The 13,763-nt window shown below is 42.6% G+C and overlaps 1 long non-coding RNA gene across 1 annotated transcript; it reads right to left on the bottom strand.

Annotated features, from left to right (window-relative positions):
- Positions 1 to 5,756: 5,756 nt before the first annotated feature.
- LOC107530509 (uncharacterized) lies at positions 5,757 to 11,922 on the bottom strand. The gene is made up of 3 exons (XR_015716252.1): positions 11,634 to 11,922; positions 10,593 to 10,683; positions 5,757 to 8,461 (listed from the first exon to the last, which is right to left on the bottom strand). It is a non-coding gene; the product is annotated as an uncharacterized LOC107530509 (long non-coding RNA).
- Positions 11,923 to 13,763: the final 1,841 nt, after the last annotated feature.

Raw genomic sequence — 13,763 nt, 5'->3', positions numbered from 1 at the left:
GAGACGACAGCGAGTTTGTGTGTGTTTGCCCCAGAGGAAATGCACACGCTTACTCCCAAAGGGTGATGTATAATTACACACAAGGGTGTCCAATATAGCATCCTCGTAGCAAAAAGGTGGAAGAAATCCAAATGTCAGGCAACAGTGAAGATGATGATAGATGATAGATAGATAGACAGATGATATAGATAGATGATGATAGATAGATATAGATAGATGATAGGTAGAGGATGATAGATAGATGATAGATGATAGAGGATAGATTAGATAGATATTAATCAATAACATATGGACAGACTGATAGTGCATTACACAATAAAATACACTGCAGTTAAAAGTAATAAGCTAAATATGTATTATCATGAGTGCATAAATAATACTGAATGAAAAAGCAGGTTAGAAAACTTTACATATACTGTATTTAAATAACGCCACAGAGAAATTACATAGCTTTGCTAATATATATAAACTATGCTTACATACATACATTCCTATGTATATAAATGTGTGTGTATTAATATTATACTTAAAAAGTAAATACATGAAATTGGATACAAGTTCTTAATGGCTAGCTTGGGAAGGGAAAAAAGCGCAATTAGTGAGAAGATAGTAGAGGCCTCAGACCTACTTGCATGGTTCTTTTACCTTTAGTCAAGTCTCAAGAAAACATTAACAGATATGAACAGTTATTCCATTTTGGTGACAGATAAGTGGCTATTTATTAACTAACATTTTTAAATTTTATTTGGGTAACACTGGTTAATAACATTATGTAAATTTCAGGTGTATGACTATAACACAACATCTGTATAGTCCATTGTGGGTTCACCACCCCAAGTCTAATCTTTCATCACGATATAGTTGCCCCATTTTTAGTAAGTGCTACAGCGTTTTCTGGCCCAGAAATTTTAAAAGGGGCCTTAAGAGACACCATATATTATATATACGGCAGAACACGTGACAAAGAAGGGAGTAGTCGACACTGGAAGAGCTACCACTGGCTTGTGTTCTTTTACTGCAGGGTTTCTAACGGAAATCTACACATGTAAGTTAAAGGGAGGTGGATTAGACTTAAATTAAGAAAGAGATTTCTAACAATTACAGCTTTTGAACATGTATTTGGCAATCTCAGGAGGCAGGCAGAGCCCATCGTTGGAGCTGGTCAGTCTAGTGTGGATAACGCCTGTTACGAATATGGCTTTGAGATATACTAATCCAATACACACCGTAGGTTGAGGTTTGAGGTGGGGATGGAAACAGTGATGGCGCTAATGACTTTAACAAGGAGGCATCGTGCTAAGCCCTTGAGACACTACCTTGCTTAATTCTTAAAGTAGCCCTAGAACTTGGTCCTGGTCTCCATCTTACAGATGAAGGTAAATATCACATCTAAGGACGTGAATCCAGACTACTTAATGAAGAACTTAATCTTCATTAAATTCCTTACTCTCATTAGAATGTCAAGGTTTCTGAAATCAAAGAAATGGCTTTCTAATTGTGAGATGTGAGGCACACATGGGAAAGGCATTTGGAAGACCTTTGGGCCCCTCCAGAGTCCCCGAAGGCAAACCTCTTATGAGTGCACTTGGAATAATAGGACTTGGTCTCCTAAAACTTAGTTCTAATGCTATTAATGCAACTAATTCTACAAGATAATATGAAGTAGTGAGAAAAACTGACAAAACGATGGAGGGGTATGTGCCAAAGAAAAAGCAAGTACTAAAAAAGAAAGAAAAAATAATAAAAAAGGAAAAGAAGTCTGGCTCTGGAGACCTGCAGTGCATGCGTTTCTGTGTGCGTGTTCCACCAGTGGCGGGACACAGTCCAAATTTCCAGCATCCCCCATTAGTCCTGTCCTGTGCTCCTCCTTTATCGCTTGCAACATCTGTTAAATATTGTTCTAGCCTCAAGCAGGCCCTTCCCACGCAGCGAGCTGCCAGGCATTCGTTTTATCTCCATCTGAGGGAACGGTGTAGATGAGTCAGACATGCCAGCATTTCAGTGTGTGGCGTGAAAGAAGTGTGGGTGTTTGCAAAGTTGAGTTTTGCTCACTCCCCCAGTGTGGGGAACCTTTCGGGGATGACATACAATTTGTCCGCTAAGCCACAATCTCTAGGCTGGTTAAGAAAGGCCCTTCCCCAAAGGCCCAGTGTCAAAGCAGAGGAGATAGATTGCAAGGGAGTTAAGCCCAGATGACACGGTATCTGTCATGGGGTCTACTTGGCTATGTCTGTTTCTCCAAGAGAACACGAAAGGTTAAATGGGTTCTGGCTCAGAGTGTGGGGTCAAGGGTCATTCCCACAATGAAATTCTAATGTTTAATGGGGTAAGAGATAAAACAATGGGGAGGGAGGAATGCCAGGATGCGATCGACGCGGGTGCTGTCGTGTCTCAACCACATTTGAGAGAGAAGCCAGCATTAGTTTTCTGGGCGAGCCTGAGGGAGGCCGGGAAGAGGGGCTGGAGCACCTCCCTGGAGCTTTTCTGACACACTTGACCTTCCCCCGGACAGGAAACCCCATCTAGCACTGTGCTTCTTGCCTTCCCTCCTCCTTGCCTCTGTCATATCCATCAGGATCAAGATTATGAGAATGTCAGAAGTCTTTCAAATGGCTTCTAATGAAGCCTCCACCAAAAAACCTATACACTGTATTTTGTCAGAGCTAAGTATGAATACATACGTGCATGGAAATATAATCAGGATAAGGATTGGATCCCAAAGTTGGTCTCAGAGAAGTACATCTCCAGACGCCCATCCAAAGAGGCCACCTGACCAGAACGGAAAGAGGTGGCCATGAAGAATGTTCAGGAGAATTTCCACATTTGTGTGGCTACAGCCCAGGATCCAGCTCTACTCCTCCGAAGTTCTGAAAGGGCCGGTCAGCAGGGACTTTTGCCAAGCAGAGAGAGTAACCAGGGCTGCAGGGACTGAGAAGGTCTTATGTGTCTGAGCAGGAGAAACTAAGAGAAAAAGGGATTCTTGGAGCTTAAATTTCTGAGCCCCAAAAGGAGCTCTTCTCAAATTTATAAAAACTTAGAGAACCATGAGTAAAAAGTTCTAGTTCATTTTTTTGTTCCCAGATCTTGATCACAACTCATCTCTGAAGTTAGAGCCCCAGTAAATTCCATCTGAAGCCAGCAACAGGGCATTTGCAGGCTGAAGAGAAGTTCTCAGGCTGGGTATGTACTTGTGGCTACCTGGAGAAAGAATATAGCTATAATAGTCTAAAGGTCCATAGAATAGGTACATAGAATTCATCACATGCACAGGGTGTAAACTCAGAGTGGGAGAGAAGGGGAATATTGAGACTAGGAGCAGCATTGAAGATTCTTGCAGGTACTTGTGAGTTTCTCAGAGCAAGGAAACTATGAGCCTTAATTTTCTCACTCGTAAAACTGGAACGGTAGTACCTATTCGATCATCTCAGTAAGGGGGTTCATTAATAAAAATCAAATAAGGTAAATGCCTTAGTCTGCTCAGGCTGCTATAACAAAATACCATAGACTGAGTGGCTTAAACAACAGACATTTATTTATCACCACTTTGGAGCCTGGGAAGCCCAGGATCCAGGTGCTTTGTAAGAGCCCTCTTCCTGGCTTGCAGGCGACTGCCTTCTTGCTATATCCACACATGGAGGAAGGGCAGGGGAGGAGAGGGAGAGGCCTCGGGTCTCTGCTTTTGCTTATAAGGGCACTAATCCCATCGTGGGGGCTCCACCCTCATGACTCCATCTAAACCTGATTACTTTCCGTCACATTAGAGGTGAAAGTTTCAACATGTGAACTGTGGGGAGCACCAATATTTGGATTATGGTAGTAATGAAATAAAGGAATTTTATAAATTACACAAAACTCCATAAATTCATTATGGTATTATTATCATCGCTACCAATGTCAGCTTCATGCAACAGGTTAGAGCCTGTCAGGAGATCCTGTCGTTTTTCCTTAAGGATCAAGGAGTTATAAAAGAAACTTCCAAGTGTGGCCTGCAATCCCTGTCCTCACCCCCGCTTTACATAGGAAGAAAGTGAGCTCCCGTCATTCCCAAGGTTACGCGGTAATTGCTAAGACAGGCTGGTTCAAAGGATAAGAGCTTTGAAAAAATAAACCTGGCAATAAATTCCATGTTCCTGATTTTAATAAGTGGCGTCCTTGGACAAGTTATTTAATCTCGCGAAGGCTCAATTTCCTCATTTCTAAAAGAGGAATGAGAACAGTACCTATTTCATCAGAGTTGTGGTGAAGTTAAAGTCAGATGATGTATGTTACGTGCACACAGTACTGCATATAACACACAGCAAGGGCGTGATAAATAGTGTTAGTGTTAAATGCTACCGAACCTTAAATACTCCTGTTACGTTTCGTTATTTTTAGTAGTTTTATTAATCACAGAGCTGGAATAAGCAAGTCTCCTGACATACAGTGTTCTTCACAAAAGAAAGTGTTCAAATCTAGCAAACCATCTCTCCACGATAAATCTCGTTAGATTTTTCAGCTGTTTGTTGCATCTAAACAGTAGAGCTGAGTGCGAGGGAAAGCCAGTTCCTGGAAATACTCATCAGAAGACCGGTGAGTAAAATAGGAGCCAGGCTATTAAACTCAGGGAGTTTTAGCTGAGCTTTGTTGCCAGGGAACCTGTTTTTCCTGAAAACCGAGGACAATGTCAAGGCTGGTTTGAAGTCACAGGTGAAAAGCTCTCTGTGCAAAAACACCCCTGGATTCGCTTCTCTGCAGATAGCCTGGCTGGGAAGGGAAACTTCCACAGCATGTGCTTTCTTTCTGTAATGAACCTATTTCTTACTGTTGGAAATTACTGTGTTACTTTCCTAAATCAAGAACAAAACTTACCACACAAGAAAGAAAACAAGAGTGTCCAGTCGGAACTGGTAGCTCACCCAGGGTTGGAGAGCCCCTCTCTGCCAGAGCGAGGCTGGATGTTTGCCTCACGTCCAAGCTCTCAGCTTGAGTCAAAAAAGGTAATGGATTAGCCCTGACAGATGGCTGATGCTCTCAGCAAACAAGGGCCCCCCGAGCCAGAAATCAGCCCTCTGTGCAGACCGCAGCCAGGTCTGGGGGTGCAGGCCGGAGCTGATAACAGGACCGGAAACCCATCAGAGACACCCACCCCCTTACCTCTGGGCCTCATCAAAATTACCTGCCAAAGAGACCCTGCTCCAGACCAGCACCTTGTCAGCCCAGATTGTAATAGGAAACAGCTGCCCCTATTGGGAGTCGGAGGTGGGAGGAGTGGAAAGATGGGGAAAAGGACCATTCATAATTTTTCTGCTTGCGCAGAACTGTAAGTTGCAATCAGAGAGCAAGAACGGGAAATGCTAGGGACCCTGTGGGAATGATGTTCTCCAAAAAACCGAAGCTACTGAATTTAAATCAGACGGCTGTTAACCCTTAGCAATGAGTTTAGAACAGGGGCCGCAGCAGCAATCCCTGATACGGAGTTTGACCGGGCAATTTGGGCAGGGGGAGGGGGGAGGGTCCCCGTGTTGTGGATTCCTAGTCGTTTCTGCTGTTTAGTGCCTAGAACAGTGCCTGCCCCGGGATGTGTGCTCAGTAAACACTGGTTGAGTATATGATTAACAAGTTCCTGACACGCATTTTCTAAGGCTGGAGGGTGTGGGCTTTTCAGTGAAGCACACCAGAGGTTGACTCGATGTTCATGTACTAGCTGTGCTGTTCTAGGAAAGCTTCTTAATATCCAAACCTTAGGTGCTTTATCTACAGAATGGCACTCAAACAGCTGTATTATATGATTTTAGAGAATATTAAATTAACTATGATTTCGTTCTCAAGTTTCTGCGTGAAATAGAAGCTCAGTAAGTGATAGACGTTATCACGGGCCCTATGGTCAATAGACCACACATCACCTATTAATTATTTCAGAGACGGCCGCATGTATTCGGAAAGACTAGGAACGATGCCAGTAATGATGAGAAATAGTCATAATAAGCAGGCTGTTCTCTTGCCAACAGCAGCCAGGGGGAGGGCCCTAGTATCCTGGTGCTGCCCAGCCTTCCACACCCACCACGCTCATTACACCTAACAGCTCGCCAAGGAGCGGTGGGCCGACCAGGCCTTGTGTCGCCTGCTAAAGCCAGAAAGAAAGGTCCGTGGGAAAGCAGACGCCACGCGGAAGGCAGGAGCAGGGTGGCTGCCATCAGCATCACTGTTCCACACATTCAGACAGAGGCAACATAGCGTTTACATTAGATCTGCTCATCTTGCTTTGAGTTTGGAAATAATCTCTCTGTACAAACACATAGATACATGGACACAAGTAAGGACACTTCTACATACAGAGAAAAAAGAGTTAATTCAAGAATTTCATATTATTCAAATCATTGTCCTCAAAATTCAAGCATATATAGGGTGTCCCCCAAAAATCTATACAACTTTGAATAATTATAAAGGCAGTGATTGTTAAAATACACTTCGTTTTCAAAATTGAGCTATCAGCTGTTAAAGTGTGTATATATTTTGGGGGATGCCTTGTATATTGTACTTATTAGCAAGACTAGGAAGCTGTACATAAAGAACTATCAGAAAACAAGATCTTAGAAATTCAAAACATGATTGCCATATACATAAAATCTCTCTCTCAACACACACACACACACACACACACACGCATGCAAGCACACATGCACAAATACACATACAAATATAAACTGCAACCTCCAAATGTTCTGTGTGAACATTTTCTATGTAAGATTTCATTCCAGGTGATATATGACTATCAAGTTAGGGTTCCAGCCCTTCTACACTGTCCCAGCTTGCCTGCCATCTCTCTTTGAATGCTTGAGTCCATACCCACAGTTCCGTGTGGCCTCCTCAGCAGGGTTGTGACACACACTTTTCTGATGGAGTCTCAAGCTTGATAGGAAAGTCTTCTGGTGGCCTTGAGTAATGCAGTTCTAAGGAAATACTTCAGTGGTGAGTGACTCACCCTGGACCTAATGAATATCCAACTTCTGCCGTGAGAGGGGACACTTGGAAGTATGTCAGCATTTTTCCTATGAGGTTTTGTATTTGCGAAGGACAGAGGTGCGTAGGACAGTCCTTACTGCGTGGTCTTAAGTGCCTCTGAAGCCCCTTTGAGGCAGTAACATTTCCAGTTCTGTCTGCCTCTCGGGGCACTGGAATCAGTCCTATCAACTGGGAGGAAGCGCCTCTAAGTGGTTCTGATTCACAGCAACCCCACCCGGCCGGCGCTTGACTGGACTCAGGGTCAAAAGTCACCCCAAACAGCGAGCACAGGGATCTCCTCCATCTCACTTCACAGACCTTACAGAAAAGCAAGCTCGGAAACGAACGAGCCCAGGTTGAGATTTTAAGTCTCTGTAAAATCATTTTTATCTATAGAGAAACAACTTTTTGCCAGCGTCATTTAAGATTCATGGGCCTTTATTACGATCACCCGGGCACGGATAGGCAGTGCCTCCTCCCTGACATTGCAGTGTGTTGTGGTTTTTCCAAACACGGAGCAACATACAGGTTCACTTATTCATTTTTTAGTCTTATCATCTCCAAACCTCCTATTCTACAATCGCAAAGGGCAAAATGCTGTTAACCCCCAGTTCCATTCTGAGGACTGATTGATTTATATTACATAAAGTGTCTAAAACAATAGGAGGTGCTTGCTATATGGTAACCATTATTAATTTCTCCTTGAATATAGTCTTATGACTACCTTGTATGGTCAGGGTTGAATAATTTATATTGCATTGTCACAGGAAATCTCACGTTCGCAGTACATTTCTAATACTCTGAAAGCCTTCTATAATTTTCTTAATATTGGCATGATTCTTGGGTTGGCTTAAAAAGGGTTTAGATAAGATTCATACTCTATTCAGTCTCTTTGTGTTTTTCCCGTTCAGACTTGTCTACCGTCTTCTCCTAAAGTGACTCTGATTGCCAGGAACAGTCAGTTGTGAAACATGTCTCAATCTTACATTTCCTTGCAGGATACTGAGCTTTAACCCAGGGTCTGGCATTGCTCTCTGATGACAAACTGAGTCACCGGCTCCCTCCCTTCTTCCAAAGAAAACAGAAGCACAATTCCAAGGAAGCTTTATTTGTTGTTAGATTCTCAGTCTCCAGTTTCATTTCCGTCATAAAGAGCAGCAGTTGTCTGATGTGTAACTGATGGGGCAGTTAGTTTGCCTCCAAGGCATCACTGAGTTCAGCTGATTCAGCAAAAACACTTGAGTGGGGCTGGGCCTGCGTGTGCACAGGCTTCAGTGCCTGGGAATTCGTTCCCGTTAGTGGAGAAAGGCTGTCTGTCTCTAGATTAATGATAAATGAGTTCCGAACACTTTCTAAATGGTGTTTCACTTGCAGCTTCTCAAGCTGCATTTAGCAGACACTGAGGTGTGATGGCCTTTGGAACAGTCACGCGTTGTCCATGGTCCAAGAGAGCAGGTAGCTCCAATTTGTACAGCAGGCGCTGAAGAACATGTGATCACAGAGAAATCAGAATCCAGGGCTTTCCACAGCAAGTGGCATATGGTAAAGGAGTGAATAAAAGGATGGATGAATGTGGGGGTTTTGTGTTTATAGTATCATAAAAGGAAACCAAGTGTGTTGTGTTTAAATGTCCACTCTGCTTGTGTTTGGGCATCACCAAGAGATGCTACTGTGACCCTCAACTGGGGAGTTCTTGGAACTCCCTGAACCCAGTGTCTCTCCCACCAGTCAGGTCAGGGCCAAGTTTTTCAGGGAAGTGAATGGAAGGTGACATGTTTAAGTATAATTTTAAAATGTAGTCTGGTTGATGGAGTTTTGATATTGTCTTGTGATGTTAATATTAACTAACAGGAAAAAGAACTCATTAAAATCTTTCCATATTTTTTCTTTTTATGGTTTTTTAACAAAATCTGTAATTGATGAAACAATGAAAAATAAAACCCAAAGAGCTAACTCATGATATTATAGATATTATGCTATAACACGAATATATTCTTTCCTAACTCAGTAATATCAAATCTAACGGAAAAGTAGGTATTAACATCATATGCAAAACTCTTCTCAATGTGGATGTCAGTGTTTATGTTCTAATGTCAGTTACTAGGGTCCCTAAACAGATATTTGAAATGCTTTATATCCATAAACTGAGAAAACACAGAGCTGCAGTTGCTGCATATGCGTTTATGTAAATTTTACTTTTAAAATGCCAATTTCTAGTTTCCCAATCAAATGACATGCTACACTGAATAAATAAATCCAGTAACTCACAATGATGCATCTTGGCTGGCCAAGCATTTTATTATTTTAAAAATAAAATAAAATTCACCCTTGCAAAAATATTGTACTATTTAGTCAATTGTGTTTTGGTAATTGTTGTATGTTGCTATCAACAGAGATTGAACAGATTTCAGCCCAGCACTCCCTAACATTTAAGTACAAAATAATTAGCTATATTCCTTATCTGTATCAGTATTGAAAGTCCACAATATAATAAATACCATGCATTGACTTATTGAACATTTACCTCGTGCCAGTCAATTTACATTTCTGTCATGTAATCTTTTAACATCTCTCTAGAGTAGGTAGATTACTCTTTATTTTCATTGATAGGTGAAGAAATTGAGGTTTGGAGAGTTTGGATAAATGAACAAATGAACCTAAGTTAAAAAAAAAAAAAAAAAAAAAGGTGGAGATGCCTGGAATTAAACCAAGTTACATAGGATTCTTTGGGCTATGAGCTATCACCTCTTCACTATCTTGACTTACACAAGGTGACAAAAACAGAAAGGAATAAAACTAAAGTCAGAGAGCTAAAATGCAAATAAGACATGCACACAGAGCCTACATTTAAGCAATAATCATAGTCCACAGGGCTGTTTATTTCTCTGCACTTCTCCTGAAAAGGGGAAGGAAATGTGTTCCTTGAAGGGTCTAGGGTGTTGCATCCCCTCCATTGCCTCAGTAGCTTGCATTTGGGGAGCAGGTACTGAACCACCCCCTTGAGTGGCTGGGTCGGGAAGGCAGACACATGCTTACATCGTAGATTCTCAGGAAGGTGCATGCCAACTGATCCGTCATTTTATGTGCTGTGTCAAAGGCTATCCATATAATTCCTGAAGATAACGTGATTTTTTTTTTTAGCAATGTTCAAATGTAGAAATGCAGATTAGATCAAATTTTCTTAGACTTGTCTTTCTTTGACAAATTCCCTTGGAGTTTTAAAACAATTTGAAGCAAAGCCTAAACATTTCACTGAAGTTAGTTAGCATTCAGGATAAAACCGTTAGTGGCATCACCAACACATCAAAATGCCCCAACATGTGTAACATTCAAGGACTCTTTCACTTCAAACTTTTTACCGTCACCTATTTCAGAGGAAAGCATCTCTGAGCCATTTAGACTTATTTCTACAACATGCTACTGAGTAATTCTCTTGGGCTCTATAAGTCACTTCAGTGAGTGATTTTAAGCCAAGATGCTACAAATTAACAAGTGTTATAAAAATGCAGCTTTCCAAAAATGTCAACTTGCCGGATATGTTGAAAGTCACAGAAAGTAACTAAATAATATTGCACTTTGCAAAAGATATTCGACAGAGAATGACCATGCACCTTTAATGCAGAGGGGAGACCCGGAAATCATTCAGACTTGGGTGCCAGTAAGGACCCACTCACAGCTTCCTTCTATGAGATTTCCGATCAGCTGTTAAAGACATGGGGAAGATTAATTTGGACGAATAGATGTAAAATGAGATAATACATGTAAAAGCACAGGGATCGATAAACAAAATCTATGATTACTATCAACCAGAGTCATAGGCCATTGGACAGCGTGATACTAAAACACAAACTGGAGTGCAGGACAGAGTCTAGCTGCTCTGTTAGACAGTTTTGAGAATGCTTGGCAGGAAGCAGCCCTTTGGGTGAGACTCACCACCCACCAAAACCAACAATTGCAACTTGGAGGAAATGGGCCGCACTCTCATCGCTCCAACAGGCTGGTGATGTTTGTACCCTGGGGGGTGTCTAGTCTCAGGTGGAAACATCCATCTTAAAAGTCTAGCTCATCTGTATCACATTGAATCCTGCAGTGAAAATGGATATTCTAATAGATAAGAGCATATCGTTTAGGTCCACACTGTTAGGATCCAAATCATGACTGTCGTTCAGCGCCAGCCACGTTATCTGCAGGGCCCAGCTCAAAATGAAAATGCAGGGTCCCTTGTTCAAAAATGAGAGCAAATGTGCCATTAACGATACTAAAATGTAAGCCTTTATGCTTTCTTCTACAGCCTCTCTCTCATCATGATCTTTTATCTGCTATTTAATATCAGTATAAGTAAAGAAAAATTTAAATTTTAAATGGGCACAAGTTTTACCATTCACCTTTATATTTTGCAAAACCATTTTAAATGCAAATACAAGAACACTTTTAAATTGTATTTAGAATTACTGAAATTACACAATTCATATTCAAAGCGTATGTATGCATATTAGTTTGATTTTATCAAAACAGTAGAAACGGAGCACAAAACTAACTCAACTGTTTTTATCTCACTTCTTGGTGTGTGAACATTCTACCCACACTCTTGACCTTCGACTTACTAACGAGTGAAAGAAAATTTAAGAAAATGGAATTAGGGGTCATCATACCTTTCCTTCTTGTTTCATGTCATCACTTCCAGCACAAGTAGTTGGCAAACAGAGGAGAGTAAATGAATAAGGAAGGATATGATAGGACCTGGGCATTCATGTTTTTTAGAAAGTCACTGCCTCTTTTCTGTGTTCAATGCAGCTTCAGGTTTGAATAGGAAGTGTGGCCTCTTGGGGACGCCAGTGCCCCCACTTTCTCAGTCCTTGATATAGCATGTTTGCTTTGAACTTGCTTTGAGACTTTTGAATTCCCATGCACTGTGGGCCGGTCCACTGGTCACATATAGTATGTAGTGCTCATGATGTCCCATGCAAACAGGGACATCATGAGCACTGTATACTATATGTGAAGTGAGCAGCAAAGAACAGCACATCCCTATGTTACACATATCTTCTCTGCTCACACCTACACTCTATTGTCCCACTGAACTTCAGTTACAAAACACAAATTTATAGATAAAGGTATTAAGGAATTTAAGACAACTATGAACTAGCATTAAACCAACACTGGAGCCCTCTGAGCATGACGCCCTGGGCAGTCGTACAGGCTAAATACCCAGGCAGCCAGCCTTACACTTACTAGCTGTGTGACCTCAAGGGTATTACTAAACCTCTCTGAGCATCATGTTCTTCTTCTGTAAATTGGGAAAACACTGTACCTACCTCATAAAACTATTGTGAAAAACAAGTCTATTAATATGTAAAGTGCTTGAAATAGTGCCTGGCATATAGTGCAATATAATTAATATCTATTATTGGTATATTATCATCATCTTCATCAAGTTGTTTTGGGGGCATAGGGTTTTAAAGATAATGATCCTAAAATAAGATTAAAGAATGATCCTTGAATGTACATATCCACACCACCCATGTCCTCAAATTGTCACCGGGATCATGGAAACCTTAATCAGGTTTTGCCTACATTGGTAAGATCCACATTTAAGGCCAGACCTTCATTGTTGTCGGGGGCTATCCTGCGGAGAGTAGGGAAGATATTTAGCATCTTCCTTGGCCTCCGCCCATGAAAAGATAGTAACCCTCCCCATTTGCAACAACCCAAAATTACTTTGGACATTGCCAAAGCCTCTAAGGGGCAGAAGCCCTCCATTGAGAACCACCGCCTTATGATTACACGGTACGCATAGGGACATCTAAAGCTGTCTTGCCAAACAGGGACCGAGGCCCAAATAACCTCCCTGGGCATGCGGTGCTGCGTCAGCACCCCTGAAACCCGACCTAGCAGAATCCCAAAATCCCATCCGACTGCCACTCCCCACAGCCCGAGAGCCACCCACTTTTCCTCTCACTTCCTGAGGAGCGAGGAGCATGCTGTTAAAAAAAAAAAAAAAAGAAGTGGAAAAAAGGTTCATTCAAGTCTGGGAACTGTCAAATCTCTGATTAGCTGGTCCAAGAAAACAAGTGAATTAAACCTGGCTCCCAGGATGGGAAGACCGAGGCGGTGTCACTGTCCAGACTCTGCCCTGGCCCTGGCCCCCCCCCCGCCCCGCAGCTCCTTGGCTTGTCTCTGCTCAGACCAAGCCCCATGGAAAGGAACACGAGGGCTGTGCTGACTCCAGCGAGTCTGATTTATCAGGGCCACTGGCATTTGCAAAAGCAAGTGGTCTGTTTGGATGAGATGTTTCCCAGGCAGAAAGAGAGGAAAAAAATAAAGATCTGGCCTGATTCTCCCTGCTCTTGGAGCCTCTCAGCGTCACTGGCTCTTCTCGGTCGGGCGAAAACAGTGGGAATGCCGTGCGCAGGAGGCTCTCGGAGCTCGAGGCCTGCCTCGCCCCCAACGCCCATCGCCTCCTCAAGCACTTTTGTTCCCTGACACGAGGAGATGTTACTAAACCGCCGCCCTACACTCCTGCAGCTCTGCCTGCCCTCCAACCTTCCCCACCACGCTCTCCCCATCAGGCCTCCTGGGCCCCCCTCCCCCACCTGGGGCCACCCCCATCTGTTTTCTGTTAGGAGTTCATTTTCAGAGTGCAGGCTGGTGGAATTCGGAGTTCAGACCCCCTCGAGTGATGAGAGTCCTGGGGCTGCTGAAGGTCCCTTCATGCGGTCCCTGCCACCTCCCCCTCCTTTCCCTCCCTATGCCCCATTCGGCCTTGTGCAATAACATGCTGG

Source organism: Miniopterus natalensis, chromosome 20 (assembly GCF_054644295.1).
Source record: "Miniopterus natalensis isolate mMinNat1 chromosome 20, mMinNat1.hap1, whole genome shotgun sequence".
Classification (NCBI taxonomy): domain Eukaryota; kingdom Metazoa; phylum Chordata; class Mammalia; order Chiroptera; family Miniopteridae; genus Miniopterus; species Miniopterus natalensis.
The sequence above is the reverse complement of the archived record's forward strand: the minus strand, read 5'-3'. Positions and strand labels throughout refer to the sequence as shown.